This window comes from Canis aureus, chromosome 10, assembly GCF_053574225.1.
Source record: "Canis aureus isolate CA01 chromosome 10, VMU_Caureus_v.1.0, whole genome shotgun sequence".
Taxonomy (NCBI): Eukaryota; Metazoa; Chordata; class Mammalia; order Carnivora; family Canidae; genus Canis; species Canis aureus.
In genome coordinates, this window is record NC_135620.1 from 44,046,493 (window position 1) to 44,074,076 (window position 27,584).

Sequence of the window (27,584 nt, forward strand, 5' to 3'; positions counted from 1 at the left end):
ACATTCCTTGGATCCTGGTCTCTTTCCACTTTCAAAGCCCGCCATGGCTGGTCAACTATTTCTCATATTGTGTGAGTTTCTGTTAAATTTCCAGAGCTTCCTGACCAACAGGACAAATAGTATGAGGAATAAATACATTTGTTATGACAAGGGAGATATTTGTTACTGTAGCATAGTCTATCGTGACTGATACAGAATACAAAGACTTTTTTTTTTTTTAAGGATTTTATTTATTCATGAGAGACACACAAAGAGAGTCAGACATATAGGCAGAAAGAGAACCAGGCTCCTCCTGGGGAGCCTGATGTGGGACTCAATCCTAGGACCCCGGGATCCCGACGTGAGCCAAAGGCAGACATTCAACTACTGAACCATCCAGGTGCCCCCCCTTTTACTTTGTAAAAGTTTTATCCTGATGTTTCATTAAATATCCCCTAAGATCTATCAGTAAGAATTCAGGTACAGGCCTTCTATTTATACATGTTTTTAGAAATATATCTATTGGAGAAAGTAAGCTATATTCTCCCTATTGCTTTCTTCACTTAGATAAATTTCAATAAATATTTAAGAGATAAAGAGGTAGAAAACTTGTAAGAAAAATGGATTCATTTTATCTAGGGTAGCCCTGTCCTTCACTGCATCAATAAGGATTCCTTGGCTCTATTTAATTATGAGACAGAAGTTTAAGACTTGGGTCTGTCAACTGAGCACTTTTTGAAGGCTGAGCTAGGGAGAATGAGAAACCAACCCCATCAAGCAGCCCCAGGGTTGGGTCGCAGGGTCAGGATTTAATTACCTTATTTACAGAGGGAACTAAAGAGTAAATCTCAAATTATCAAAAATCACAGAAATTAAATCGATTGTCATGGTGAAGGTAAAGGCAAAAATAGTGGGGGAAAGTTATAAAATGTAGGCAATTGCACAACTGCAGCTAAATAAAAATGCTGAACCAGTGTAGCAAGATGAGAAGGTACAGGATTCTTGTGATGAACAGAGCAGAGGCAATAGGACTCTATTATTGGGTGCGAGGCCAGGCTGGTCCAGGTTAAATACACAGGTTGCAGACAGATGGTATCCAACCTACAGATGTCATCAAAATAACTAAACCACTCTCTAGTATATCACTCTAAAGTGATTGCTTCAGATTGTCAATTAATAACTGGGCACTTCTGTGATTTCACTGGAAAAGAGTTGTCTTCATTTCAAATGAAAAAATGTTTAGAGAAACCAAAAGGAGAAGCAGAGGATTGTATCAAGGAAGACAAAAGGAGGAGGAGGTAGAAGAGGTGATGCAGGAGGAAAGGGAGACAGAAAAAGAAATTAGTGTTTTAAAAAATTAAAGGTAAAGAAAAGCTTCATTAGTTCTGGAAACCCAAGGACCAAATTAGGTACACTGCTGAGAGAGCCAAGGGAAGCTACCCCAAAAGGAGGTCAACCACCTGGAAAGTATGCGGGTTTGGTGGCAATGCAGGCAGTAAAGTCCAGCCTGGGAATTGGAAAACTGGAGGTAGTGGCATCAAGGTATCCAGAACAGAGAAAGCTCAGTGAAAAATATCTCCCAGCTAAGCCAGGGCCAGTTTGTCTTTTGGCTCCTGCTTTTTCACAGCCAAAAGAATCTCTGGGCATCTCTGGGTGGCCCTGAGCAGTCAGTCATGAGCCCCTTTTCACACACAGGAAGAGCCTTATTATATGTGACACAAAGAGTAACCAAAATTCTGAAGAAAATGTAAGAAAGCACATTTAGTCCTTTCCAAAGGTGCCCAATCGATCTCTCCTTGAGAAAGGGAAAATTTTAAAAAATAAATACAATTCATCTTGTGCTTATTTCAAATAGGAATTTAAAACACCTTGCTTCCTTGCTTTCCAGTCAATAGCTGGCCTCATCACCGAAGAGCACAGCCACCTAGAACTATACCTGAGGATTTATTCCAAAGCTGGCATAAAACACCTCATTCCAAACCAATCCCATTTGAAATAAAACTCATTTGAGCCCATGAACTGAGGAGATGCAAACTCAAAGTTGGCATTCCTTGAACATTTTCAAAGACAACAGCAGAACACAGGGACTGATGACTTTAACCCAATCAAGCCTGTCACAATGTTGGCGACCCTGCTTTTAGGGATTTTCTAATGGCATCTCTCATTTGAAATATTCTTCTCAGTTGATTTTCTTCCTGTTTCATAAAATATTTTAGCATGAAAAGTCCTCAAGGCATGACGACATATTCTCGGGTCCTTAAAACTTGTAATCAGCCTCTTCCGATGACTTGACAAATCATGTTTTGTCATGAGTTCATTATCACATGCCCCCTGTTCATTTTTTAACTTGATTTGGCTTGTGTAGTGCAAGGAGAACCAGAGTCAAAAGATGTGCCAAGTGTGCTGTCTGGGAATAGACTCATCACTCTGAGGTATAATAACACCAGTTCTACCCACCCCCACCCCTACCCCTGCCAAGTTTTTAGGGAGTATGATATCACATATTAAGTGCTTTAAAAAGAAAAACACCACAGAAATGTAATGCATGTGTTATTATTTGCATTATGATTTTTCTCTTTAATTACAATTTCCATGACTGAAGCTCCAATGCAAGGGATCATAAAAGATCTGTCTGCACATTCAGCCAAGTTCTCATGAACCTGGAAGTCTCCCAAGCATCACGGAGGGCTAATCACTGTCCAGAGAACTAAGACCTTTAAGACACTAAGAAACTCAATTATTCATAACCACTGAGTTAAAAATAAAACAAAAAAACAAAAAAACCACACAGTGATTAGTGACAGAAAAGGAGGGAGAAAGCAGGAAGTTAATCTAATCATCTATGAATGCTTCTCAGACTTACAACATACAACACACATCACCTAAGAATCACATTAAAATACAGCGATAGCACTACTGTATATTTACCCCAAAGATATAGATGCAGTGAAACAACAGGACACCTGCACCCAGACTTCATAGCAGCAATGTCCAACAATAGCCAAACTGTGGAAGGAGCCATGATGTCCTTCAACAGATAAATGGATAAAGAAGATGTGATTGCTATATATCACATATATACATATACACACAGTGGAGTATTACTCAGCCATCAGAAAGGATGAATACCTTTCATTTACATTGACATGGATAGAACTGGAGGGTTCAATTGGAGAAGGACAATCATCATACAGTTTCACTCATATGTGGAATATAAGAAATAGTGAAAGGGACTATAGTGAGAGGAGGTAAACTGGGTGGGGAAAAATCAGAGAGGAAGACAAACCATGAGAGACTCCTAACTCTGGGAAACAAACAAAGGGTTGCAGAAGGGGGCGGGGGGATGGGGTGACTGGGTGATGGGCAGCAAGGAGGGCATATGATGAGATGAGCAGTGGGTGTTATATGCTGGCAAACTGAATTTAAATAAAATGAAATAAATTTTAAAAAGAATTATTGGAACTTTCTGATTTTACAGATGTGGAAACTGAGGCCTAATAAAGAGAAGCAAATAAGTGGCAAAAAAGAAAAATACAGATTCTGGTTCAGCAGGACTGTGGCAGAGCCCAAGTCTGCATTTCTAACAAGCTTTCAGATGATGCCTACACTACTGAGCCATGAGCCACATGCCAGGAGAAAGAGAGAGAGAGAGAGAGAGAGAGAGAGAGAGAGAGACCGAGCAAGCAGAATGTATGAAGAATTCAGATGACCAAGAAATTCCAAACAGTAAGCCACAAGAAGTTATCAACATACATGTTTTCCAAGGCCTGTCACATTCTTCACTTTCCCAAATGATATATTCGGTCTTAAAGAACTATGCTCTCCCTCCGTTCCTTATAAACTGTACATTAAATATAAATGATTTGTTGCTGTGGTATCTCAATACACCAAACTGCTCTATCAGTGAAAAAAGATGTGGAGTTACATTTGTGCACAGGAAATTATGCACCAATCACAAACTACTACATTTATATGTGTACTGTGGCCTGAGGGTAAATGTTACTAATGGGTGTGTCTTATACAGGAGCATTAACTTACAATAAACTTATGTTTATTGACGTCTAGGTATCCAGCACTGTGCTAGGAGCTGGAGTGGCAGGAGTACACAATAGGATATCTGCCTGCCATCATGAAGACTACCAACCAGAAGGTAGTAGGGGTATGTGGAGAAGGAGATAAATCATAATAAAACATTAGCTAGGCTCCTATGGGGGAAAAAGAAGAAGCTGAGCTAGTAGCAGAGGGTACCCACTTTAAATGGAATGGTCAGAAAAGTTCTTTCTGAGAGGTCATAGTGCCAGAGGACAAAAAATTTTTACTACTGTCTGTTCAAGTGAAGGTTCCAGACCAGCTCCATAACTAAGCTGACATCGAATGAAGAATGAAGTCAATCCAAAATCCTAAGATGGTACATTCTAGATATCTGGTAGATAGGAGGGCAGAATGAAAGAAGGGACAATATCAAGTGGGAGAAACAGTATATACAAGGACATGAACATATAAAATAACAAGACGTGTTCTGGGAACCACCAATGGGAATTGAAAGCCAACTACAGAATGGTGAGCCTTGTATACCAGACAAAGAAGTTACATGGTGGGTGATGGGGAGTCCCTGACCCAAGAGTTTTACAATGGCCCTCTTTCTTGCCTTGTCAGCCTGAAGCTGGTTTTCCTCATGCTCATCTCCTGTTGCTTTCTTCCCTACTATTATGTCATATACGAATCTTCAAAGTAGCACTTTTGCACTAAATTATAACTATCTGCTTCTATATTTATTTTCTCCATTATATTGTGAGTTCCTTAAGATTAGGAACAATGACCATTTGGTTCTGCACACCCAATACCTGGCACAACATTAAGTATATGATGTAAGCTCAGCAAATTTTAATGGGAAGTGGATAGATAAATAAATGAGTGGCTGAAAGGTCATAAACATTTTTGAATGTTTCCAGGACTGAAACCAAAACGTTAGCACTAGTATGGGCACATTGCATTTAGATGAGGTTGACAGCAGTTGTTTCAGGTATTTCCCTTGGAATTTCTGATGTCTTTTAATTTCACAGGTTTAGTATTAGTTGCTCAGTTCCACCCAGTCTTGTGATGCTGCCTACATTTAGAGCTTTCTCACGAGTTTTTGACCAATCTCACTGTCGGTTTTCTCTAGCCTGACCACCGGCTCCCTCTAGAGGAAAGTCAGGAATTAGTATTTAGCTCTAATCATCATGCCTATTTTGATCTTTTACAGAAGCTGATCAGAGCATCTCTGGCAACAATTCAATGACTGGTTTGATTCCATGTACCATCCTTCAGGGGGGATCATTACTCAATCTGTAATGCATCAGTGGTTACATACAGATTACTAGTCATCTCTCAGAGTGCCCCTCTTCGGCAGATTATTTAGATATGGAAGAGAGGCAGAGGCTGAAGCAGAAAGAGAGGGAGAAGGAAAGAAGAGACAATCAAGAATGGAGGAAAAAGAGATGGATAGAGGTGAGGGCGAAGGACAAAAGAGATTGCATTTCCTTGCCCAGAAGACATATTTACGCTCATATGTTCATATTTAGAAATTACTGCCCATGACAGTGTTATTTAACCTGTACGTGGCAAGGCTTCCAGATCACAGGTCTAGGGAATAAACCCATAGTAAATGTGGATATGCCATGTCGGCTACATCTGGGCAGAGCAGCCAAGATGGTGCAGTGAACTCCAGAGAAGAACCAACACTGGAAGAAGCAGACAATAGTTCCTGAAACTCAGATTCCAAATCAGTCTTAAGTAATGGCTATCTTTTCTCTCTGATAGGAACTGGATGGAAGAATTCAAGATAGGGAAGAAATATCTTCTCAGAAGAGAGATAATTAGGTACCAACCTATTTGTGGAATATCAGTCGGAGGTGGAAAATAAGAAAAGATTTGGTGTGTGACCCTGAGCAGTATTTAACAAAACTGTCTTTGTGTTTCTGCCCAGCCCCCAGGAACTTATGATGGGTTCCCAGGGAAATAAAAGACAGAATAAGATGGAAAAACTGTGTAATATGTACAGCTTAGAAATATGAGAGGTCAAAGCCATTCTGCTTGTAGCTCAGTAGCCTGTTTTAACATCGGAGAAAAGAAATGTCTGCTTCATCAGGTAAGAACAATGTGAGGTTAAGAGAGGCATGTAGGAGGTGGTCAGTACAAGTTCATTTCCTTCCTCTGTCCTTCCCTGCCTCATTGCCATCTACAGGCTGGAGCAACCACACACACACACACACACACACACACGCACAGGCATGCATACACACACACACACACACACACGTGTGCACACACATACCTCCTCATGAACAAGCCTCTGAAATGAGCAACTATTGCATCTTTGGCCTCACAGATGCAAACCTGACCAGTGGTGACCTCTTCCGGACTGCTCCTCCTAAGCAAAGTTTATTTTGGCCAACTGAATATATGAATGAAAGAGATAATGAGCAAATGAACTTGTGAATTTCTATCTATTCAAATCTGTACTTGATACTCTAATAAGACATCTTATTCATTTGATTTTCAGCACACCTCCAGAGAGGAATTCTTATCTCCCTTTAGAGACGAGGAAATTGATGCTTGTAGAAGTAAGTAGCCTGATTAGGATCATTACACGGGAACTACAGAGTTGAGATTTAAACCCAGATGGTATGATTTTAAGTCCATTTTCTTTTCCTATACAATAAAGCCTCAAGTTATTGCTTATTTCACTCAGCCACAGCATCAATCCTAGTCATTAAAATATAAATGTGGTTGCAAGAGGTGTCAGGCACTGCTGAATACATAACCTGAGACCCATTCCCAAGCACCTCACTCACTGTCTCTGATTCCTTGAAACCAGGAATGGCCAGATACCTGGGTTTTAGCCAAGTGATTCACAGGTTGAAGTTTGCTGGAGTATCTGGAAAGCTCTGCTGTATGATAAAAGAAGTGTAAACCTCTAGCACCATACCTGCCCCTCTACATCCTACACGAATATATGCATGATGTCTGGAGCAGCAGCAACCATATTGAGACTCTCAGGAAAAGGTAAAGAAAATCACAAAGACGCTGCCCCTGACATCAAGCTGCTCAAAGAAGAGCAGTCACCTACATTGTGACTCCTCGATGTGTGAGAAAAATAAAGTATTTGGTTCGGCACGGTTTGACCTATTCTTGTAATTACAGGTAACAAAACAACGGATGCAGGAGAATGTCTAACACACTGACTCTAAAGTATCCAGATTAGTGAGATAACAGAGAAAAACAACTTTAATTTTATAATAATAAATAACTATCCTTACATGAAAAGCATATTGCTAAGTCATAATTTCCTGCTCTGAAAAGATCAAATATCACCCATGTTTAAGTGATTCTAAACACTGAGTAATATGAATGACAAAGGAAAATTTTTATGAAAATGGAATTAAAATAAAGACAGTTACTCTGATTTTTCTAAACAGCCTCTAACACATAGTTGATGCTCAATAAGGCTGAGTGTTTAAAATTATGTATCTTTTTAGCAACCCATCTCTGTACTATCATTTGGGAAAGTTCCTTCTCTCACAAATCAATATTATGAAGAATCAGGCAGCAGGTGGAGGATGTAAAAATGAATCATTTTTCAATAACTTCTTTCAGTGTGGAAGGCCTCATATGTCTAGACATATTTTGCTATTGAATCCCACACTGATATTTAAGGGGTTGCTTCTCCCCATTGCATACAAAATTACCCTAATTATAGCAAAGCATTTTGCTCACACACTGTCTATCCTGAGCCAAGGGATAATAAATTAACTTTTACTTATTAAATAAATAAAGTGTCCCTTCCTGCAGCTCCAGCTAGCACAGCCAGCACCCACCTCGGTCATCAGATATGGGTCAAGTAATAAGACATTTTTCTCTCTAGTTTGATGATGAACACAGTAAGTTCTTTGATTTTTAGAATTGAGTGGAAAAATTACAAATTTCCCACATGGCATTTCATTAAAAGTTGAATCTATTACTTAGTAATAAAAATGTGGAGAATAATAACTAACAAAGCTTTGACTTAAAAATTAATATTTAGGGAGACAAGAATTTGAAAGTACTTTCATGTTCTCATGGTTTCTTGATCATTTGCAGATTATCAGGTGTCCATGATTTGCAGACTTGCATTCATGTCTTGTTTGAGAAATGTTCAGAAAGATAAGCCCAGCAGGATAAGAAAGCTCAGATGCATAATCGTAGCAGGGACACACCTGGATCTGAGAGGAGGAAAGGGAACAGAAAAAGAACAAAGGGCTCTAGAAGACCAACTGGCCAGAATGGTGACAGTCACCTGGGGAGGACCAATAATAACGGCTCAGATCAAGTGACTTCTGAAAATTATTTCAAGGATGCTTGATAGAGCTCATGAGCTATTCCCCAATACACAAGCTCATTATTCTGATGTGTGCAAGAATACATTTTGTTCACTAACAAAAAGGGAGGAATTCGATTTTAAAGTTTCTAACAGGTCACAACATTGCTACTAAATACCTGCTCCCATTATCACGTCCCTGCTCTCCATCTCACTTCATTTAACTTCCTCTTGGCCTGTACTTGCAATTACTCCAAATAAGGATAGAACGCTACTCTGGGTTGTGTGTAGGTGAATAGGCAGTCTTCTTTTTTCCATGTGGCCCCCAGGATTGGACCATTATTAGATATTTTGACATGTCCAAGCAGTAGTCCTCGACTCAACTCTCTACTTCCCCGGCCAAATGACTGCTTAACTCTCTCTTGAGACAATGTTATTTCAAGGACTCTGTTGGCCACCAAGGTATTGTATTGTGCAACCGCCTTTAAACCCAGGCTAGTCCACACTGCAATAATGGGAAGTGTTTGGGACTTGGTCTCACGTGCTTTGGATCTAACCCTAGCTCTGAAACTACCAGGTCTAGGAGTAGAGGGAAAGTACTCAGCCTCCTTGAACCTCAGTCTCCCTTTTAAAACTAGGGGTCTTGATACCTAACTCACAAGGACTGTTGAAGGGCAGAATGGGATGGTTTGGTGGAAAGCAGAATGGGATGGTTTATAGTGGAATCCAAAATAAACTTTCACTGGATCTGAACTGTTTATGGAAAGCAAAAAGCAGGAACCCAGTAACTTCCTGGCACCCAGGGACTTAAGTGTGCCATGCATGAGAATACAGATTCTTTTGTGTTTATATATGCATTGCTACAAAAAAAAAAAAAAATCCACCTAACAAATGTCACACATCCACCTAACAGCACTGGAATGCCTGACAGATAGCACTGACCTTCTCCCAGGAAATCACAGATTTTCAAAACAAGCACTTTTTAAAATTACATAAGTATGCAGTATGAATCAGAAAAGCATGAGGCTGTGTTTGCTTGTTTGATCAACATTTCATTTCCTGTAGTTTCCATCTTTTTACTGCTGGCCTGCTATCTCCCTCAATAGAAGAAGGCTACTGGGATGTTTGTTATAATCGTCTGCTTAAGGTTCTTTGGCAGATCACATGTTTTACTTAATTAAATAATGTCCCAATTAATTGATTTGTTTGTAGACATTCTTAATTTAGTAAACGCTGAGCAGAATGCTAAAAATACCATTATATTTCTGACAGAGGCACCACTAAAGTCTGATAATTGATAGCTTTGCTGTTTTTTCTGATGGCCTGAAAAGCTTTTAAAGCTAAATTCTGTAATCATGTTCATCTTTGGAAATTAGTTTTGTGAAACCACACATTTAGTTCTTGCTGAGAAATCTCATTTTAGTCATTTTAACATAATTTATAATGCATAAACTAAATTAGCTTTTGTAGCTAAGCCAGCACATTTTTCTTTAATTTTTATCTCATCCTAATATATTTTTGACCTTGAAAACTGTAATGTCTGTTGGATATTGAAGCCTCTGAACAAAGAAAATCATTTCCATTCCATCACTATGGTTACACTTTCCTCGCTCTCCAGCACTGAACAGCGCTGAAAGTGTTGAATCTGGATTCCTCAGGAGGGCAAGGGGAACTTCACGTAATATCATTTAGTCCTGATTAAATAAACACATACACATAATGGAACCCAGGAAAGTAGCAAACTGCTCCACTCTGTTTACATTGCATATGATATGACTAATGGTAAGGGGTGATATATCACCCTGTGTTATTCGCTTCAGGTTCTGCTGTATGTGCTTTCTCCCCAGGCAGTTATACATACATATTCGTCTCGAAAAACACAGTCAAAATGCCAAGCAGCAACTAGCACCTCCGGTCCTCCTGAAGTCAAAGTGGTTTCATCCCTTTCGAACACCAGAGAACTTCAAGTGTGAATCATACAGTTCCCTGTCCACCAGAGACAGGTTTCAGATGTGCTGGCGACACGTCTCTCACCATCCTAAAATGGCTTTGGCTGCCCTACAAAAAGCAAGAGAAGGAACTGGTCATTCAAACAAACACTATTCTTGCTGCCCATGATAGAAAAAAAAATACTCTTTACAGAGTACACTGTTTGGTAAAATGTTGCTTGAATTTCTTTTATTACATGGCTGGTTCATAATGTTAACTGTAATAGGTTTTCTGTTTTTTCTTCCTGGAAGTTCATGAATCAATGGCATCTTGCAGGAAACTGTTGGCAATAGTCAGTATCTTCAAGTGGTCATAAGTGCTCGGAAGAGTATATCCAATCAGTATTGTGGCAAATTAAATCCACATAAGCTGAAATGGAATGTCTCACTCCTAAAATTCATATGCAAACAGATTTCCAGCTACCTTGATTGGGTTGTGCAAAAGCAATGCAGAGCTATTAATTTCAGCAGCAAATGATTTTTAAAAGTGGGTAAGGGCGGAAACACTTGGCGATATGCTAGAGCTCAAATAGAGAAGAAATCTGCATCTTTAATAGTTTTTGGGTACAGAGACCACAGTAATCACCCCTGTGGCCTGGCTCAGGCCTTGCCCTACTGAATCCACAGTAAATGCCAGTGGTGCTGAAGAACAGGTAGATGGATGAACGGCTCACTGTTTTATAAGACAGATTCTTTGATGGTGGGACACAACACACTGGCACTAGGATAGATGAAAGGCAGGACTCTCTGTACCTCAGGGTTCCAAATGAGAGAAAGCAGTCAGGCGGGGTCATTCAGGGGTTGCACCCAGGACAAGGTAAGAGCGAGCTGCGGCTAGAGGAGGCAGCTTACAGACGGCAGACAGAGTGGGGTTCCATCCAGGGGTGCTGGATTCCTGCCAACTGGCTCCAGGGCAGAAGAGCTGGCGATCTGCTAGCTGCCCCCTGGGTAATTAGGACAGGAGCAGAATGGTCTAGGCCCCTGGAACGTGAGAACCTGAGGAGGGAAGTGACTGGGGGTCAGGATTTCATAAGCTGCTCAAGGATGGGGTTTGACTTGCTTATAGGCCTATAGCCAGGGCCTCAAAACTGGATCAAGAGAGCTTTTTTTTTTTTTTTTTTTTTGAAACGTCTGTTATACTCACCTGTCCCTAGAAGGGGAGAATTCAGCTGAAATTCAGAAAAGCATCACATGTCATTTAAAAGCAACTAAAAATGTCAATAAAGTGTCACAGGGAGTGTTTAACCAAAGCTAACCAGACCCTTACTTGCACTAACTATAAACATAACTACAAAATAATTCAGTACAAGTCTCTCAGCAGGATTATCTAGTTTTCTTTTCTTTTTTTTAAAGATTATATTTGCTTTTTTATTTATTCATGAGAGACAGAGACAGAAACAGAGGCAGAGGGAGAAGCAGGTTCCCTGCAGGGAGCCCAGTGCAGGACTCGATCCCAGGACCCCAGGATCACAACCTGAGCTGAAGGCAGACACTCAACCACTGAGCCACCCAGGCAGCCCTGGAACACATGTAACTCTAAAGCAAATGTAGCAGGGGCTGTCCAGCTCAGGAGGGACTACAATCACATAGTATGCTGCAGCAGAGGCAGAAATCAAAAGACAGCTGTGATGGGCAGAGCACTCATCCCCCAAGGATGTCCCTGCCCTAATCCCCAGTGAGGATGGTACATTACATGACAAGGGAAACTGAGGTTGCAGCTGGAATGAAAATTGCTAATCAACTGATTTGAAAATAGATTATCCAGGTGGGCTCAATGTAATCACAAGGGTTCCTAACAGCAGTCTAGGAAGACAGAAGGGCAACTCAGAGACAGGAGGAAAGAAGGGCCCCACCCACCATTACTGGCTTGGCAGATGGGGGAATGGGGATGGGGGGGGGGTGTGGGGAGCGGCCAGGACCTAAGTAGTGTGGGCAGGCTGTAGATGCTGCAAAGGTAGGAAATGAGATTCCCCCTGCAGCCCTCAGCAAGGAGCAGTGGCCTGCAGAAGGCTTGATTTTAGCCCAGTGAGTCTCAGGCTGGACTTCTGATGCACAGAACTGTAAGAGAATACGCTGGCGGGTTTTAAAGCCACTACATTTGCTAGATTTTTTTATAGCAGATATGAAACTAATGACCAACCAAACTCCCAAAGCATAAAATTGTTGCTACTTTTTTTCCCCCAGATTTTCTCTTCACCCAAAGTTTTATTTACTGAGGAAGCAAATCCTCAATGATTTGTCCAGATTCAGCTGATTTTTGCTTTCGTTTAAATATTTGCATGTTTCATATATAATTCATGACAACCTCATTCTGAAAGCATTTTCTGTTAATGTACCATCCTTCATCCTCAACTATCAACTCCCTTTGAATATTTATATTTAAAAATAATAAAACCTAAACCTATTTTGATTTTGTAGAAGGTGACACCGGAATAGAAGCAGTTTGCCTCTCAGACCATATCCACTTTCAGGACATCAAATGCCAGATAATATTCAAGGAAGATAGCCATCCATTCTGCCATTAAAGTGATAATTCTTACTTTCCTTCTTCATATTCATTCTTGTATACTCAAAAGAATACAACTCACCCTAATCCCCTTAGTTAGATGTGGAAGATACCAGAATTTGCACCATGTTTTGAACAGAATACATTGAACAGGAAGCCAAAGTGGTTTCAAGGTCAGTGCTGAAGAGTTTGATGGGACAGGGAAGTGGCTAGAAAAATGCAGGGTGGCTGAGCTGTTGTAGCATGGCTCCTTCATGGGAGGCATTATTCTAAGCTGTTTATCACAGTTAATGGGTAAATATCAAGAGGTGCATAATCTAGAGAGCAGATCATTACGTAGATGTTGAGATCAAAGTGAATGTCAATCTCAGCTTCGCTCCCAAGTATTGGCAGGCAGTGTTCAGGTAACCTCCTTCTGTTTTTGTGTGACCTTCCTCTGTTCCAACACTTAAATCAAAATGCTTCTGTATCTTGCAGGGATACCCTATTCCCTTTACTTCCATTTGTTTCCCTTAATGGAGTTTTGATTTTTTGATCTATCTCTTCTGCTTTTTTCCTTTCTGAGTTCAGAAAGCTTGAGTATCTGATTTCCCTCTCCTTTTTCTCTCTTCTCTTTCCAATCTAGTTTTTAAAATGTCACTTTTAGTCAGGGGTCTTCCCGTTTTTATTTTGGGCTTGTCTTATTTCCCCTTTTCTTGAAAGGAAAGTTCTTTAAAAATTCACTTTGTAACTGCTGTTTAAGTTTGTTGTTGTTGTTTTTAATAACAAAATTTTATATCTCAGAAGAAGTCATGATAATAAAATCTCCAGAGGCAAACTTGTTCCCTCTTTCAGCACCTTTTCTTTTTTTTTCTTTTAAAGATCTTATTTATTCGTGAGAGGCAGAGAGAGACAGAGAGACACAGGCAGAGGGAGAAGCAGGCTCCATGCAGGGATCCTGACATGGGACTCGATCCTGGGTCTCCAGAATCAGGCCCTGGGCTGAAGGCGGCGCTAAACCGCTGAGCCAGCGGGGCTGCCCTTTCAGCACCTTTTCATTGAATGCCACCTCACTTCATGATAAACTTCAGGAAGGAAGGATAAGAAGATGAATAAGGCAGTCATTACCCTCAAGAAATTCACCCACTAGTAAAGAAGAAAACAACTCTATTACAAACAATAACTCAAGGAATGGGATGATCGATTCCCAAAGGACGCGACATACAGCATTCTATGATGCTCTACTCCTCCTTTCTTACCATCACTCCTGAACACTCAGAATAATACATCTCAGCCCAAACCCCCTCAACCTAAAGAGAAAGGTAACCAAGCAGGCATCCAACCCAATCCCACAAATACCTGAACTTCAAATGTCATCAGAAAGAACAGCAAGGTGCGCCTGTGGAGCTCTTGATCTCAGGGTTGTGAGTTTGAGCCCCATGCTAGTAGTGGAGACTCCTTAAAAATAAAATAAAATAAATTTTTTTAAAGGAATAGGTAGCACTAAAGCACACTAAGTACTCTTGAGACCATTCTTGGTACACTCACAATGCTAAAATACCCTTTGAAATCACTGAAAATTAGCCAGGAAACAGACACAAAGAAGTTGAAACATGGAAACAAGTGAATTCTGATTACCTGGAGCCTTTTTTTTTTAATTTTTATTTATTTATGATAGTCACAGAGAGAGAGAGAGAGAGAGAGGCAGAGACACAGACAGAGGGAGAAGCAGGCTCCATGCACAGGGAGCCCGATGTGGGATTCGATCCCGGGTCTCCAGGATCACGCCCTGGGCCAAAGGCAGGCGCCAAACCACTGTGCCACCCAGGGATCCCACCTGGAGCCTTTAATTAATAAAGAAACTTATTTTTCTTCACACCGGAAAAAAAATCATTTCTAAGCAAATCTGAGAATCTTCATCAATACCCTTATTCTCCTCCCAAAGTCTTTACTCCCTTCATTCTTCTCACTTTCTCCTAATCATCTCAAGGCCATCTTCACCTCTCTTTATCTCATACTGCTCCTTCAATCGAGTTACTAACTGATGCTGATTCTACTTTAGAAATATCCAAATCTACCCTCTCTGTTTAATTGCTAAGGTCAGTTTCATTTGATGGCTATGATACAATTTTTCCATTGTCTTGTTGATGGCCATTTGGGTTGTTTCAGTTTTTGGTTTTAATAGAGCAGCATGAATATTTGTATAAAAGTCTTTTCTGGACATATGTTTTCATTTGTCTTGATTACATATTTAGGAGTGGAATTATTTGGTCATAAGGTAGAAGCATGTTTTAACTTTATAAGAAATAGCCAGTTTCCAAACTGGTTGTACCATTTTGTACTCCTGCCAGCAACGGAAGAGAATTCCAGTTGCTTCACATCCTGGCCAACATTTAGCATTTAAGCCATCCCATAAGTATAATGATATTTTAATACTAATTTGCATTTCCCTGATGACTAGTAATGTGCAATTTTTCAGGTGTTTATTGGCCATTTATAATCACTTCCTTTGCAAAGTGCCTAGTTTGCCTATTTGTCATTGAGCTATTTTCTTACTGTTGAATTGAAGGTGTTATCTTTTAAGAAAGATTTTATCGAGAGAGAGAATGTGAGAGACAGAACATGAGAGAGACAGCACGAGTAAGAGGAGGAGCAGAGGGAGAGGGAGAAGCAGACTCCTCACTAAGCAGGGAGCCAGATATGGGGCTTGGTATTGGGACCCTGGGATCATGACTTGAGCCCAGGGCAGATGCTTAAATGACTGAGCCCCCCAGGTGCTTTGAAGATGTTCTTTATATACTTTACATACAAGTCCTTTGTCAGATATTTATACAGTATTATATTTGTTCCCATGATTCCATGTAATGTTCCATGATTACCTATTTACTTTCGTATTTATTTATTTGAGATAGAGTAGGTGAGCACACAAGTGGTGGGGGTAGAGGAGCAATGCAAGAGGGAGAGAGAGAGAATCTTAAGGCTCCACATCCAGTGCCAGCCCGACTGGGGCTCGACTTCATGACCCTGAGATCATAACCTGAGTCGAAATCAAGAGTCCCAAACACAACCAACTGAACCATCCAGGCACCCCTACCTATTCATTTTTTTTTTCCAATTCATTTTCTTAATGAACACTTTCAGTGAGCTGAAGTTTAGGTGTTTTTTTTTTTTTTTTAAGATTTTATTTATTTACACTTGAGAGACACACAGAGAGAGGCAGAGACACAGGCAGAGGGAGAAGCAGGCTCCCTGTGCAGAGCCCAATGCGAGACTTGATCCTGGGATCATGACCTAAGCTGAAGGCAGACACTCAACCACTCAGCCACCCAGGTGTCCCTAAAGTTTGTAATTTTGAACAATGTATCCATTTTTTTTCTTTTATGGTTAGTGTTTTCCAAGAAGACTTTACCTGTTTCAGAGTTATGATGATATTCCATTATATTGTTAGAAACTCTGTACTTTTAGCTTTTGTGTCACAACACATCTCGAAATAATTTTTGAGTAAAGTGCGAAGTTAGGGCTGAGTTGGTTTGGGGGTTGTTGTTTCCTCATTGTGAATATCCAATGATTCAGCATCATTCCTTGAAAATACTTTCTTTTTTTTCACTGAATATAGCTTTGGCTCTTGTGTCAAAAATCACATTGACTATATAATCGTTTATCTATTTCCAAACTTTCTGTTGTTTCATAGACCTTAAAGATCTATTGTTAGCCACTATCACACATTCTTCATGATATGTTCTGAAATCAGGTAGTATATAACTTTTACCTTGTTTCTCCTCTTCAAGACTTTTTTTTCCTTTACCTCTTCTTTTTTTAAATATTCTAAGTCCTTTGTATTTCCAAGTAATCTTAGAATCAGCTTGACAATCTTTAGAAGGAAAATGCTTTGGGATTTTGAGATTGCAGTGAAAATCTATCTATAGACAAATTTAGGAAATTGTACATCTTACATTAAATTTACATTAACATAATTAATCTCAAATCCATGAATATTGTATTTATTCTCTTACACAGATCTTTATCTTTGCTCAGTAACTTTTTTAGTTTTCAATGAGGAGTTCTTCCACATACCTATATCTAATTATTTAATGTTTTGATGCTGTTGTAAGCAGTGGGTTTAAATTTAATCTTCAAATTATGTGTTGCTATTACATAGAATGCAACTAATTTCTGTATATCAACACTATATTCTCTGACCTTGCTAAAGCCACATTTTGGTTCTAGGATCTTTTTTTGATAAATTCCATAAAATTTTCTATGTATACATTCATATTGCCATTTTTCCTTTTGTCCTTTTTTTTTTTTTTTTTTGCTTTATTAACACTAGCCATTACTTTGAGCATAAGGTTGAATGGAAGTAAGTAATAGAAGTAAGCCTTCTTTGTCTTGTTCCAACATCATACGGAAAACAGTCCTTCACCATTAAATATGTTAGCTGTAGATTTTATCAGATTGAAAGACCTCCTACTATTCTTACTTTGCTGAAAGTTTTGTTATAAATAAGTGTTGAATTTTGTATTTTTTTCCAAATTTTAGATAATCACATAATTTTTCTTAATCTGTTAAGTGATATATTACTTTAATTTCATTAATGTTATTAAATTCATTTAAATAATTAATTTTAAACTGTTGAAACAACCTTGCATTCATTCTCAAGATAAACCCCACTTTGTCATATATATTATCCAACTATGTATTTCCAGGTTCGATTTTTAATATTTTGATAAGATTTCTGCATACACACACACACACACACACACACACACACACACACACGTTAATGAAGTTAAAGTTTTCCAAGTAAACAACCTGCATCTGAAATTATAGGAAAGTCTTAAATTATAACTTTAACTTCTTTCCATTCAACACAGTTATAGTGTTATTGTTAATTTCATGGCATAAAGATAGTATTTTCTTACTAATTTTTAATGTTCACAGCATCTATAGTGATGGCCCCTTCTACATTTCTGATAATGGTAATTTGTAATTTCTATTTCCTTTTAACATTTTTCAATACAGGGGTGCCTGGTGGCTCAGTTGGTTAAGTATCCAACTCTTGGTTTCAGCTCAGGTCATGGCATGATCTCTCATATAGCAGGGACTTCATGTGAGATTTCTCTCCTTTCCCTCTCCTTCTGCCCTTCCCCCAGCTCTCTCTCAGATAAATAATCTCTAAAACAAAAAATAAAATTTTTATCAGGGCAGCTGTTCTCAACTAGGATTCCACAAAATAATTAAGCCCTAATGCTCTAAAGCATCAATCATATAAAATGAAATCTTTCTATTGATCTAAAATAGTATTGGCTATGTAACTTACTTAGAAGAATAGAGAAAATAGTCCAATAATATTAAGTCTAATTCTCTTGCAGAACTCCAGTTGAGAAAGATCAGTTCTCAATTTTATTGATCTTTTCTGATAATCAACTTTTTGGTTCACTGATTTGTTCTCTTATCATTTTGTTTCATTAATTTCTACTATTTATTATTTCCTTCCTTCTGTGCACTTTGGTGTAATTTTCTTTGCTTTTTCTATCTTCCTAAGGAGCAAATATGGACGGTTGATTTAAAACCATTTGTTTTTAATAAAAGATTTGCCATTATAAATTTCCATCTAAACAATATTTTACCTGCACCTCAAAAACTTTGCTATTTTGTTTTTGTTACCATTTAGTAAAACATTTCTCAATGATCTTTGTAATTCTTTTCATTTGGTGAATATATTATTTAGAAGTGTCTTTCATATTCTAAATACTTTCAAATTGTGTCAACATTTTGGTATTGATTTCTAATTTAATCCTTCATGGGCAGAAAATATGCTCTATAGGATTCATTAAGGTTAAATTTATAAATACATTTTGATGGTCTAGCAAATAGTCTCCCTTGATAAATATCCCATGTACACTTGAAAGTGTCTTACAATTGTTGAATAGTGTGCTCTAATTATCTAGTAGGTCAAGTTGGCTGATAGCAGCATTCAAATCTATAGCTTTTAGTCTGTTTGTCAAACCAGTTACCGATAGCAGACATGTCAAAATGTCTAACTCTGATAATGGATATGTCTATTTTTGCTCTCAGTCCTTTCACTTTTGGTTTATATGTTTTGAGGCTCTGTTATAGATGCACTCACATTTAAGACTTTGTCTTCTTAATGAATAATAATTAATTCATATTTCTATCATGAAATCTTCCACTTTGTCTCCGGTATATCTTTTACGTGAACTCTCCTTTGCCTATCCTTGATGTAATTACTGCATCTTTACTATGATCAATGATCTTTTTTTCTCTTTTAACCCATCTATATCTTCATGCTTAAAATGCATCTCACATAACTTATTAGAATGGTTGAAATAAAAAATAGTGACAACATTAAATGCTGGTAAAGATGCAGAAAAACCAGGGGCACCTGGGTAGCTCAGTGGTTGAGCATCTGCCTTCTTCAGCTCAGGTCATGATCTTGGGGGTCCTGGAATCAAATCCTCCATGGGGCTCCCTGCTCAGTGGGGAGCCTGCTTCTCCCTCTCCCCTCTGCCGGTCTACCGGCTTGTGCTCTACAAAATAAATAAAATCTTTTTTTAAAAAGGCAGAAAAACTGGATCACTCATACATTGCTCGTGAGATTATAAAATGATAAAGCTACTCTGGAAAAGAGTTTGACTGTTTCTTATAAAACTAAACATGAAACTACCATAGAGCGCAGCAGTTGTACTGTTGGGCATCTATCCCAGAGAAATGAAAACTTATGTCCACACAAAAATCCCTGTACACAAATGTTCACAGAAGATTTATTTGTAAAAGCCAGAAAGTGGAGACAATCCAGAGGTCCTTCAATGGATGAATAGTGAAATAAACAGTGATACATCCATACCATGGAATACTACTCCATAATAAAAGGAACCAATTATCATTACGTGCAACACCTTGAAAGTATCTCCAGGGAATTACATTGAGTGGAAAAAAGCCAATCCCCAATGACTGACTACTGTATAATATTATTTACTACATTTTTGCAATGACAAAATCATAGAAAGAGAATAGATTAGTGGTTGCCAGGGGTCAGGGATGCGGGACTGGAAGGCAGGTAGGTGTGGCCAAAGCAAAGAGCAATAAGTCTGCTAAATTCAAGCTCTGTGTTATTTCTGGGTCTGTTGCTATTGACTCCTTTTTCTCCTGGGTAAGTGCCACATTTTCATACTCCCTCACATGTCTTCAAATATATTATGTATACTCAATTATGGATTCTATGCTGTTACATAAGTCTGAATTTTAAGACTGTTGTGTTTTGTTCTGGAAGGCACTTAATTTATTGACAGACCAGCTTTATCCTATCAAGGTTTAGTTTTAAGCTCTTATATGATGAATCTAGAATAGCGCCACTCTTAAGATATAAATTTTCTGGGGTCTCAATTGAATGCCCAGGGTATTTATGAGGTCCCTTCATGTTGGATGGCCATCACTCCATCTTCCTATACTGTGCAACCTCCAAGATTTTGTTCAGTTCACAGTTGTCCAATAACTGTTCTCTGCCTATTTTTACTGAATCCTGATCTATGCATATGCAGCTTTCTATTCACCCAAACCTCCAAGGGAACCTGATGCAGATTTCTGAAGCCATCTCACGTGTGCACCTGCCTGCTTTTCAGTGACCTGACCTGTTACTTCCTGCTCCATCAGCAGCCCCAAACTCTATTCTCTTCTCGCCTCTACCCAGTGAGTCCATTACCTTAAAAAGAAACACACTTAAAAAAAGACGAGGCTTAACTTGTTTTCAATTGGGCTTCACTTACTTCAGCTGAAGTTTGGATGGTGGTCCCAGGCAGAAAGCTGTAGTGAAATATGGTGTTTTCCTTATCTCAAGCATCACAGCCCTGTGCTATCTGTTGTCCAACGTGTGAAAACAGTTTATTCATACATTTTGTCCAGTTCTACAGTTCTTCACAGCAGAAAGGTTCAGTCGCATGATCATTTCTCCACGATGGCTGCTATCACATCTACACTTAAGATCTGAGCTTTATTTCACTCTCATAAAAACTCCATGAAATAAATACTCTTAAATCATTTTCTGGCTAAGAAAGAAGACCAAACTTAGATAAGTTAAACACTTTCTGTTATTCTTTAAACCCTTCAAGGGTAAAAGCAAATTTTATTCACTCTGTTCTTCATCGCACTTTACTCAGTCCTTTGTACACAACAGATGCTCGATAAATAAACTAACATTTTGGTAGGTGCTATTTTCAATGTTACACACACGAAAAACCTACATCTCAAACTAGGGAAAAAGGAAGAAACAGAGCTTGGATTTGCAAACTATACAGATCACAGGCCCAAAGTGACCCACATGTCTTTTTTAAATAAAGTTTTATTGGAACACAGCCATACTCATTCTTTTACATATTGTCTCTGGCTGCTTTCAAGCTATGATGACTAACTTGAGTAGTTAGGCCTGCAAAGCCTAAAATATTTACTATCTGGTCTTGGGCAGAAGTTTGCCAGTCCCTGATTTAGTGTATGTTATATGCCAGGCAATCTGCTCAGCACTGTTACATACTTTTCACCTCATTAAATTTCCCAGCCGTGTTGTGAAATAATAAATAATGCCATTATCCAGATGTGGACTGAGACCCAGAAAGGTAACTTGTCCCAGGTTTTATGGCTCGTGAGTGGCAGAGCACAAATTTGAATTCTGATTTGTCAGACTCTGACACCTATGCTTTTTTTTTTACTTCTAACAGTCAGAGAACCTTGACAAGAAATGGAAGATGCTAAACGGGAGGGCCCTTTTTGTGATTTGCATATCATCACATATGGGCAAGTGGGACTACAGCTAAAGTAAGCTGAAGAGCTGGCTTTATATCCTATAATAAAAATAGTTAATACCATTACTGTAAGAAGTGTTTTATATGTTAACCCCTGTACTGATCAAGAATTATGTGCATGTGGGATGTGTGATATATAATGTTGTTATGTACGTATGTATGCGTGTGTGTGTGTATCACACAAATATATAGGTAAATATATGTATTTAGATATGTGTGTGCATATGTATAGTTTGATTTTATTTCTTCATATTCCATGAGGATGTCATTTTAGGTACACAGAGAAATGCTGAGTAGGTTTATATTTCAAGATGGTAACTTAACTAGTAAATCAAATGTTTAACTTGTTTTTTTTTAACTCACTAAGTACATACCTGCTTTCCATTCTTTTCAACTCTCTCCTAGGTTTTCATGACTTCAAACACCATCCCAGGGCAAGGAGAATATCTTACAGGTCCTCTCTGGTCACACAAAGTACCACAGGCCCACTTGTCAACAGCTCCTCTGGGCTTCCTTGGCAATCTTCCAGCCCTCATTCCCAGCCCTGTCAAGATGTGATGCGTTTTTTTCCTTCTCTCTTTTTAAGTGCTTTAAGCTCTGAGCCATCATCATTTAATTTTAAATTATCTTCTGATTTCCTACGTGGGCCGAGAATGAGAGTAGTCTGGGGAAAAATGGTAGTGACAATAAATGAGAAGGGAAGCATTTGTGAAAATCTTTTTCTTCTTTTCAAGAAGAGCTGTAATAGTGTTTTGTATCAACATGACTCCTGCCTTCAGCTGTAACAAAGTTAGAGAAAATGTTGGTGCTATAAATTGAGAGTTCAGGAGGTAACTCTATTGACCCAGTCTTTTCAATGGGATTGGTATTATAGGTTTCCCGCATAGAAACCAGTGCAGAAATATTTCTAAAGTAATTTCATCTTTGCCAGTAGCCCTTTCCTCCCCCCTTATGCCTCTTCTCTTTCCCAAGGTGTTCCTAAGTTCTTCGATCTCCTGGTGTCTTCTGTTCATGCTCTCCTTCCAAGCCTCTGCAACTTCCTGTGGTGCCCGAGATCAAATTGCTCAGGTGGCAGAGGTAGGGATATAACTTACCATTTGCCAAATTGGGTTTTCTTATAACTAGTTCAAGAGAGCTCTCTCATAATAGACAGACTAATAAATGTTATACAGACACAGAGAATGTCAGATCTATACGACTAAGAGTCTGATGAAATATAAGATGCCATGTCTATAGATCATTTTCTTGGAGGAGTTTTGTTCATGTAAAGATAAAGGGATACGGGTCACAATTACCCTCATGGGTGCTCCCAATAGGGTCGTTTTAGTTTTAGAGATGTTCCAAAGGTAAGAAATGGCAGTGGAGTAAGCATGTAAAACCTGAGTGCAAATGTGACATCTATAGGCCAGCCAGAAAACTCTGGGTGCTTTAGGATTGTGCAGTCATTTTTCCAATAACAGACACCACACTACACTCTATCCCAAAGGGAGCAGGATTGGGATTGACAGCCTAGGGGAGACCAGGAGTCAAAAAATCACAGCAGAGAAGTGAACCACTAACTGGGATTACAATCCCACAGAGACTAGGAAGCTGGCCACCATTTCAACTACATTTTCACCAAACGTTTTTAATTGAGTCTACCGAGAATGTTCTTTTTTCCTTGGGGGGATACATCCTTGATTTTATAATAGCAGTTAAAAGAAACAATTGGGTTCATTTTATAACCAACAGCTGGCATACACCTGTTCCACAGAGCAAAAGCTAACTGTCCTTCCAATTTAAGTTATCATGTAGAAGCTTCCACCATGGATTATGCCTCTTCTGAACCAGCTTTCTTCCAGCTTGCCCATTTACATAATGCCATCTTCTCTGTCATCCAAACCTTAACTTTGCTTCCCCTTTGTCCTTCATTTCCCAAAATCCAGCCTACTGGTGGATGCTGGCCTTACTGCCAGCATCGATAGTGGATCAGGGTTACCTAGAGACACAGCAACTGTCAAAGACGATTCCAGCGTTAGCAGTTAATGATCACTTGACCTTCACCATTTCTCTGCTCCCTGACTGAAACGTCTGTGAAAGAGGTAGGGAAAGAAGATTAAATGAGAACACCATGCTCTTCTTTACTGCTGGTCACCTGGCTTAGGTTGTTGGGTCTGAGCTGGAGAAGGGGAAAGAAATGAGATTGGAATCTGAGACTTACACAGGCTTGGCTTTGTCCTGACTGGAAAGGCCTAAACAGCAGTGGAATCCTCTTAAAATGTTAATAGAGAACAAGAATGGAGTAAATTGGCAGACAGTGTTTCAGATGGTGAATGAAAAACAAGTAAGGCCTTCCCAGCCTTGTACTCCACTGAATTCAGACTTGTAAACAGATTACACTGTTTTTGTTACTTAATTTACATAGCCAAGACCCAGGCCAAGGCTAGCGAAGAAAACATTTTTTGGAGTCATATAAGTCCAGTTTCAAATCTTTGTCACTTAATACCTGGGTGAAGTGGATTACTTCACTTTTTTTTTTTTTAATTTATTTATTCATGATAGTCACACAGAGAGAGAGAGAGAGGCAGAGACACGGGCAGAGGGAGAGGCAGGCTCCATGCACAGGGAGCCCGATGTGGGATTCGATCCCGGGTCTCCAGGATCGCGCCCTGGGCCAAAGGCAGGCGCCAAACCACTGCGCCACCCAGGGATCCCGGATTACTTCACATTTCTTGAGTGTGTTTTTGTTTTTAAGATTTTATTTCTTTATTCATGAGAGGCACAGAGAGAGAGGCAGAGACACAGGCAGTGGGAGAAGCAGGCTCCCCATGGGGAGCCCGATGCAGGCAGGACTCAATCCCAGGACCCCAGGATCACAACCTGAGCCAAAGGCAGACGCTCAACCACTGAGCTAACCAGGCGTCCCTCTTAAGTATACTTTCGCATCTATAAAATGACTACTGCATCCAGCTTCTGCACAGTCATCACGAGGATGACTTGGAATAATGCACGGCAAGTGACCAGTACATTACTAGACACAATAAAGCACTCAACAAATCCTTCTATTGTCATCACATGGGCTTACCTGTAATGTCTGTTTCTCTCATTTCCCTCAATTCAAATGCCATGGCAGGTTCCACCTCTTTATGAATCTATCCCTAACTATATTTGAGAGTTTCGTGCAAGTATTGGAAAGTGATTGTCAGGAGAAAAAAAAAGAGAAAGTGGACATTCTGTATTGCTCTCACCGGGCAATTTTACACAGAAATAAAAAGAAACAGATTTGAGTTTAGTATCTGAAATAGGCTTCCAACAATTTAAGCTAATCAATAGCAGATTAGAAATAGTGAACTCATCTCCACAAATGGGGATGCTGCTGAATGCTGCCACATAACAGCATACAGAAGCTTTGGTAGATGAGAGATCAGGTTTTAAATCCTGAGTCCACCACTTCCTGGCAGCAAGACCCTGGCCAAGTTGCGCAGCATCTCTCTGTTCCTTCAGTTGAAAACCGGTCTTAGTAACACCTATGGTGTCAGCGTTGTTCTGAAGATTAAGCGTTTACAAGAACCTCCACCACCGAGACAAAACACTGTCCTGGCTGCCCTGGGGACTGAGGTAACAAAGATAAGGAAAGAGGCCTGTTGGACTCGTAAGCCTGAGGAAGGTGGAGAAACATCGCAGTGCCTGCCAAGATCACAGAGGCTGGCAAGACAACAGCCAAAGCCCAGACAACCTTTTAAAGACAAAAATCTTTTCTTACACTGGCAAAGATTTCATGGTATTCTCGAATAGTAGCCCCCACTGCAATAATATCCCACATGCAATGCCTGGATTACAGGGGCGCTTTCAGAAGGAATGTTTTGGGTGCTGTGTACCAATTATCTGGAACAACGGTGCTCTCTGCAACTTCCCTTATCAATATGTTGACGTGACTACCCATTGTACCAAAATCCTACATATTTTTCCGCCTTCACTAAGATATGAGTGACATCCAGCATTGTGTAAGTTTGAGGTGTATGATGTGTTGCTTTGATACGCTTCTATATTGCGAAATAATTACCACCATAGCATTTGCTAACACCTGCATGATGTCAGCTAATTATCATTTCTTTTTTGTGGTGAGAACATGTAAGATCTACTATCTTAGCAACTTTCAAGTAAATAATTGTATGAGTGTGATTACCTATAATCACTATGCTGTACATTCGATCCCAGAATTTACTCATCTTATAACTGGAAGTTTGTACTCTTTGACCAACATTTTCCCCTTTCCCCCACCTCAGCCCCTGGTTAACTACTATTCTAGTGTCTGTTTCCAGGAGTTCACCTTTTTTTAGGTTCCACATATAAGTGATATCACACAGTATTTGTCTTTATCTGTCCAATGTACTTCATTTAGCGTAATGCCCTCAGGGTCCACCCATATTCTCACAAATGGCAGAAGGTCCTCATTTCTCGTGGCTACATAATATTCTATGTATCAGGCTGTTTCCATGTTTTGGCTACTGTGAACTTGGGATGCAGAGATCTCTCTAAATCCCATTTTCAGGGATGCCTGGATGGCTCAGTGGTTGAGCATCTGCCTTCGGCTCAGGGCGTGATCCCAGAGTCCTGGGATTGAGTCCCATGTCGGGTTCCCTGCAGGGAGCCTGCTTCTCCCTCTGCCTTTCTCTGTATGTCTCTCATGAATAAATAAATAAAAATCTTTAAAAAAGAATAAATCTGTTGGGTATATACCCAGAAGCGGAATTACTGGGTCATATGGTATGTCTATTTTTTCTTGAGAAATGTCTGTACTGTTTTCCATAGTGGTTGCACCAATTTACATCCCCACCAACAGTGCTCACACAAGGGCTTGCTTTTCTCCATATTCTCACCAGTATCTGTTACCACTTCTCTAATTGATCTGAGCCATTCTAACAGGTATGAGGTGATTTCCCGTTTGTTACGGTCTACGGTATTTTGTTATTGCAGCCCAAGCAGGTGAAGCCAGTCCTCCTGGGACTCTTCAGGAAGACAACTTACGTATGCTCCTGCTGTGGACTCTTATGATGGTATGACAGTCCTCAGTGTAAGGGAGTCCCTTACCTTGGTAGCAGCCTGGGCATTGACTGATGGAAAAACCAAGCTAAATTTTTCTTTCTGTAGTTGTGCTTTTATGAATTATTTAACTGGGCTTTGTCCCTCCCTTTATTTAATTGCACTCACAGAGAAGTACGGGACTGTTGGCATTAAGAACCCTCTAGAAGACAAAGCAGTTGATTATTCTTATCATCAAAATAGGCTCTCACATTGGTGCAGTAAGAAGCACTGCACAGAAACAGCTTGTTGGCAGAATTACACTCTCAAGGGTGAATATCTTCAAGCCATCCTTGACTCTCTAGAGAGAAAGACAACCACGTACAATGCCGAGGAGTGGGGAAAATGTTGAACTGAAGGCAGAAGGATCTCATGTGAAACTGTGAGTGGCCTTCAATGACACCTGTCAAAGAAAAGATTCACAATGATTCGCTTTCCTTTTCCATAATGGAACTACTATCCCCAGGAAAGCCCTGTCTTCTTCCTGACTTGAGTGTTAACTGATGGTATAAGTGAGCACAATTTTTTTACCTACTTGTCTTCGCACATGGGGTTCCTCTGTCAGGAAGGCCTCCTCACCAAGCTGGCCTCCACCCCACCTGGTTCTTCTGGGGAACCATTCCTCCATGGCCTTCCACACCTAAACAGTAATCCTAGCAAGCACTTATGTAGTGCTTACTACATACCTGGTGGTATGGAGGGTGGAGGATGGGGTAGCAGGAGCATCTGCTTCAGAGGCAAGCCATAAGGAGCTGGACTGTTGATAGAGGATTTAAAAATAATAACAAAACCAGGGCAGCCTGGGTGGCTTAGCGCCATCTTCAGGCATGATCCTGGAGACCCGGGATCGAGTCCCACATCGGGCTCCCTGCATGGAGCGTGCTTCTCCCTCTGCCTGTGTCTCTGCCTCTCTCTAT

General features: G+C 39.7%; 1 long non-coding RNA gene across 2 annotated transcripts; it reads right to left on the minus strand.

Moving 5' to 3' along the window:
• Positions 1-2,518: 2,518 nt before the first annotated feature.
• On the minus strand, positions 2,519-27,373 carry LOC144322297 (uncharacterized). Of its 2 annotated transcripts, XR_013387891.1 has the most exons (5): positions 26,880-27,373; positions 21,981-22,270; positions 20,578-20,856; positions 14,150-14,248; positions 2,519-10,375 (listed from the first exon to the last, which is right to left on the minus strand). It is a non-coding gene; the product is annotated as an uncharacterized LOC144322297 (long non-coding RNA). The 2 variants fall into 2 exon arrangements; XR_013387890.1 differs by lacking the exon at positions 26,880-27,373 and having other exon boundaries at positions 21,981-24,804.
• Between the last annotated feature and the right edge of the window lie 211 nt (positions 27,374-27,584).